Source organism: Balaenoptera musculus, chromosome 4 (genome assembly GCF_009873245.2).
Source record: "Balaenoptera musculus isolate JJ_BM4_2016_0621 chromosome 4, mBalMus1.pri.v3, whole genome shotgun sequence".
NCBI lineage: Eukaryota > Metazoa > Chordata > Mammalia > Artiodactyla > Balaenopteridae > Balaenoptera > Balaenoptera musculus.
In genome coordinates, this window is record NC_045788.1 from 13746016 (window position 1) to 13752015 (window position 6000).

The 6000-nt window shown below is 41.2% G+C and overlaps 1 pseudogene; it reads right to left on the reverse strand.

The window, feature by feature from the left end:
• Positions 1 to 2696: 2696 nt before the first annotated feature.
• Positions 2697 to 5495, reverse strand: LOC118894498 (annotated as a pseudogene).
• Between the last annotated feature and the right edge of the window lie 505 nt (positions 5496 to 6000).

The following is a 6000-nucleotide window of genomic DNA, read 5'->3' on the forward strand; positions in this document are numbered from 1 at the left end:
GAGGCCTTGTGTGAGCCCTCCAGAGTGGAGTCTCTGTTTCCCCTAGCCCTGTGGAGCTCCTGCACTCAAGCCCTGCTGGGCTTCAAGGCTAAATTCTCTGGGGGTTCTTCTTCCCAATGCCAGACCCTTAGACTATCTTGGAGGGCTGTTTTTATGTGGGAACATCCCTGTATAGCCTGAGTAGGTTTAATATTTTTTGGTGCAAGGGCTATTTTTAGTACAGATGTCTGCCACCTCTTTCCTCAGTGTGTGCTGGTCATTATCCCCTTGTTAGGAGGTGTAACTGATGTTATGGTGACCAGAGCCTGCACTGGATATTGAACAGGGCCTCCCCTTTGCTCTGTGGTTGTCACTGCCCTGACAGAGGTGGGGTCTGTTCTTTAGTTGTCATAGTAAAAGTCCCAAGATCTGTTTCTTAGCTGTGTTTCTGATCTGTGGTGCAAGGTAGGCAGGATTGGAGCACTCCCACTGGGAGGGAAGCCACTCAGTATTCCTCCTCTGGAGCTGTTCACCTGTGGGTGTGCTCTGTCGTATCACCTTTCACCCATTGTGCGAGCTCTCAGATTACACTACTGTTGGCCCCACTCTCGGCCTCACCTTAACCAGGGGTATGCTGGCAATTGGCCCTGGTGTCTCTCAGACATCGTTTTCACTATGCCACCAGCATAGATCGACTAAAGTCAGGTCCCAGGATTGCAGTAATCATGGATTTGGACCTGCTGTGGGCGCTATGTGGGCAGCTCAGACTCTGGCCTGGCCTAACTCCCATATGTATGTGCCCACGAAGTCTACAGCTGCTAAAGCTAGACCTGTCTTGGCTGGGAGCATTCGTTGTCCATTCAGATGTTCTGTAGGTGCTGAGTTTACAAAGCCAGTCACAGGAGTGTCAATTTGCAGTTTGTGCAGCTGTGAGGAGAGATGTCAGCTTTTCTTCCTTAGCTACATTATCCCTGGGGCTCAGCTGTGGTTTCAGCCCCACCTCTGCATATGGGCCACCAACAGGGGTCTGATCCAGAGGCTGCCCTGTAGCACATGAGTCCACCCAGCGAGGAGGGGGCATGGAGGTGGTGGCAGCCGGGGTCACGAGAGTGCTCCCCATGGTGGGGACTGGGTACAGAGGAGGAGGTGGTGGCCACAGGGGTCACGGGAGCCCTGGTGGGGATGGGTCCTGTGGGAGAGCTGGTGGCTGCAGGAGCGAGAAACTAGCCATTTTCTTAACCATATCTCTTATTCACTGAAACCAACTTTACCATATATTAATTTTCTATATGCATGTGTGCAACTGGAATTTATATTCTTTCCCCTCATTGATCTGTCTATTCATGAACTATACAAAACTGATCTAATTCCTGAAGAGCTATAAAAATCACCAAGTTAATATATGTACCTATTTTATGCTGTTAGTAGATATATTATTATTTTTAGAAATAATATAGAAAAATCTTTTATTTTCTTAGTCATTCACAAAATATCTTTTGTATCTCTTTGACTTTCCATGAAGTAAGAAGCAATATATGATAGAAAGCTAGATGCTTCTCTGTGCCTCTCTTTTCCTTATATTGGGAAATTAGATGAATTAATTCATGTTTATCTCTTAGAGTGGGCATATAGTAAGTACCTAGTGTTAGCTATTATTTTTAAAAATGAGTAAATTAGGACTCCTATACTTCTCTCTATCTCTTTTTCCACTCTTCTATCTGCATGCTCCTCTGCCAACTTTTGTGAGGTTTTATCATCTCTTCTGTAACCATAATTAATCCTTTCATGGTGTGTCCATTGGTTGAGTCTAAAATTGAAAATATCAATACACATTGTTTCCATTATTGAGATTGTGTTAATATTGATTTCAAAGTGTCTTTATTTTAATTTAATTTTTAATCATGTGTCTTCATCAAGTCACTAATATTATCTATCTTCCTAAATATATTCTATTCATGGTAAGGGATGCAATGTAATTATTGAAGATACATTTCCCAGAACCCTCTGAATTTTTATTTCAATCTGGACCAGGTGCTCTCTGGGATGGATGCCAACCTGTCATCCTGACTTCCTGTCACCCTAGTCCTGGATTGGAGCCAGTTATCTTGGATCTCCAGTCTTTACCTTTCTTGAATTTTACTCTTGTTTTGGCTAAAGAATATCTTCAAAAGTAATTTTCTTGAAAGGATGCATGAGGAATAAGACTGCTGAATTTTTACAAGTCTGAAAGTGACTTAATTTTCCCTCTCATTTGATAGACATGTTTACTGGATATATAATATTAAATTCATAATTATTTTTTTCTCAGAATTGAAGCTATAGCATCCAGGGATTCTTTTTTTGTTGTTTATAAGCAATGTGAATTTATTTAAATACTTTGGAAACACCCCCCTGCCCCCGCAAATGATGCCTGCACCTAAAAGTTACATTAAAATGACCCAAAATATTTTAAAATAATAGATTTGAAGGTCATTTGTAGTTTTTCCCTCTGAACAAGAGTTCATTCAGCTGGATAGTAAGTTACAAACCATATCAAATCATGTTAAGGCAGATGATGAATCTGGTTGCATTTGTTATGACTCCCAGGAGCAAGTGATATTGTGGGAGCTGGGCGTTCTTCCTCCCAGCTGTGTGGTCAGTTGGCCCAGGAAAGGGCAGTCCTGGAGGCAGCAGGTAGAGAGCCAGGCCCTGCCTGTCTTGTCACTGCTCATTCTCAGTCACTGCTCTGTGACTGAAGTGGACATGGAACCCTGGCCCTTGTTGGCATCACTGATGCACACCCACTGCCAGTTGACTGACTCCTTCCACAGGGTCACTTTATTGTCTCTACCTGAGACAGCCAGGATGTTGGCTGTGATGGACAAGCTCACATGCCATACAACATCATTGAACTTGTGCAACAGTTTGGGAGACCATGTATTGCCTGTTCATCGTCACAGGTACAAATGAACACTCGACCATCCTGGGAGCAGCTGGCAGTGGTGCTGGTAGGCAGGCCAATGGAGCTGGCCCAGGCCATGTCTCAAACCCAGTCACTGTGTGCTTTCAACTTCTGCTCTTCCTTCCACTGGCCGTTCTCCTCCTCCTTCCACAATTTGATGAGGTTGTCACAGCCACCTGATGCAAATTTCTTGATGTAGTTGGACTTCTGCCCAGATGGCTGGTCTATGAAGCTTCCAGGCATGAGAGCAGGGGCCCAGCTCACTGTTTTGAAGCCAGCAGTGTGAGCATTATTGATCTTCTCCACTTCCCACTGGCTCAACCTGGTATAGGCCAGTAGGGAGATGGCCCCATCGAAGCTACCACAGGCCAGGATCAGGTCCCTGATACCCAACTGAATGTGCTGTAAAAATATCTGTGATTTCTATTGGTAACAAAATCACAGGTATTGCTATAACTACTGTAGTTTGTGCCTACATTCAGAATGGATAGAAATGCTAAAGTTTAGAGATTAGAGAAAATAAAAATATGATTTATTTCCTTCCAAGTTCACAGACCTCCTAAATTTTATCCATGGACTTTTATTGATGAACCCGTGAGTTAGAGTAAAAGCTTTTTGAGGTGTGGAAGACTGTATGTTCCAAAGATGACAGCAATAATATCTCCCACCCCCTCATGCTCTTTCATTATATGACCTTGATACTCTCCCATCAGCAGGTAGAATATTTTTCCACCCCCTTGAATCTGGGTGAGCCCATGACACTTTTGAACAACAGCGTATGTTTTTTTCTCTCTCTCTTTTTTTCTTTTTTAACAGCGTATGTTAGAAGTGATGCTATACCAGTCTGAGCATAACTCTTAACTGACCTGTCAACTTCTGCTTCCTTCCTCATAGAAGCAAGACACCATATAAGACGTGCAGTTATCCTAGATCGCCATGCTGCTAAAAGCCCAAGCTATATAAAGAGGCCCTGGAGGATAAAATACCATGTGGAGGAAAAAGATGACCAAGGAACACAAGTGTCAGACCCCCAAGTGAAGAAGCCATCTTGGAAGTGGATCCTTTAGTTCTTGCCACCCTACTTGCTGCGACATGGATCAGAGGTGAACTGCCCCTCCAGGTTCTTCCAGGATTCCTGACCAATAAAATTGTGGGCAAAATAAATTGCCTGTTTTAAGCCACTGAATTTTGGGGTAGTTAGTTTGGCAGTGATAGGTAATGGGCAATCATGTATCCTTCATATTGATTAGCAAACTGACAGACATAAATGAGGGGCTCAGGAATGGTTGACAAATTGAGACTTGCGTGGCATTTTGGTATCAGTAGGAACCACAGGGAGTAACATAATGTGATGAAAGTATATTGTCTGATAGGTGGCCTATGGCTTGAAGGTACCTCAACCTGCTTTCCAAGACCTCAGATTAGCCAAATCCTTCCCAAATGCTGACTCCTCGATTGGTCTCCAAAGGTTACAGTCTCTTCAGGGAAGAGTATATATAGGATGATTAAAGAGCACATAATGAAAATGCACGTTAGAATGGTGTAGTTGTACTGGAAGCAATCTCTGTGCATCTGATAACTTGGTCTGGGTCTGGAAACAGACCTCAAGGGGCACTATTGTATCATAGCTATGAGCACAGTCTCTGAAGTCAGTGTGTCATGGTGGAAATCTTGGTCAGCCGTAGAGCCTGCTCTGTGACTAGGACATGCAAGTCTTTCTGTGTCTCAGTTTACACATCTGTAAAATGTATATAAAACAGTATCCTCCTCATAGGTGTATAGTGAGATTTAAATGAGTTAATACATTTGGTTGGCACATATAGCTCCCACTGAAGACCAAATGGACCTCTCTTGAATACTTTCAGTGACTCTTGAATTATTTAGGTGGTTCCTAAAATACATATGTGCCACATGTGATTTTTAGATAGTGCACATATCAACTTTTTATGATAGCAGTAGTCTATATTTAGTTTAATTTATATTAGAAAATTTATAGCCAGCATTTCTGAGTTCATATATAAGATAGGATAACATTATAAAATATATTAAGCCATAAATAGTATAGCTAAGGCCCAAATGGTAAAGATGAAACTGAAATGCTTGAAATTGGCATGTGGGAGCTGCAAATCTGGAAGTCTGCAAAGGAGAGAGGAACAGAGAAATGAAGTCATTTATTCATGTGCAATGAACCAGCATCAAATGCCATCAATTCTTTGCCTCAGTCCATTTTATTTCACATTTGACCATTCTATAATGGGCAACACTATTTAAAATCTAGATCTGCCTTCCAAAAGAGCAATGTATCTTTAATGGGGCAAGCTGTAATATTTTCATTTCAGCATGTTTCCCTGGAAAAGACCATTAATTGTGGTCTACAGAACACTGGTCTACAAAATTATTGTGTTAACTTGGTAAAAGTAAGTTTTCATTAGATTGACTAATTTTATTGTCATGAGCTCTGGTGTTTGGAAACTTGTCCCTATCTTTTTTCTGGTTTCAAGGTTGAAACACTGTTTGAGGAGCTTATAGTGGACTTTTAATACTATTCAGTTATGGGACTTACCTGGTGGCCCATTAGTTAAGACTCTGTGCTTCCACTGCAGGGGACATGGGTTTGATCCCTGGTTGGGGAACTAAGATCCCACATGCCGTGTAGCAAAAAAAAAAAAAAAAAAAAAAAAAAAAAAAATATATATATATATAAAAACAAAAATAAAAAATAAACATATACTAGTCAATTATGATCATATGATTTGGCAGTATCTTTTCAACACAAAAATGAGGGGGAGATCTGGCAACTCTGTTGGAGGTTTCAGCACAACTTCTTTTGCTGGGTGGAACTAAGGGAAAGCATGAATCATTAAAATATGTCTGATTACTTTATCAATATATTAGATTGTTAACCTGGATATCTTAGCTCCAAAATGTCATTCATATAATTATGAGAGTATCAAATCTTATCTTCATATCCTATTGTATTGCATCTACATAAAAGCCACAGTCTTAAGGTCGTATCTGTGTAATTGTGGTAGGTTAGATTTAATCAAGATGTTTTAATCAAGATATTTTGTGAGTATAGA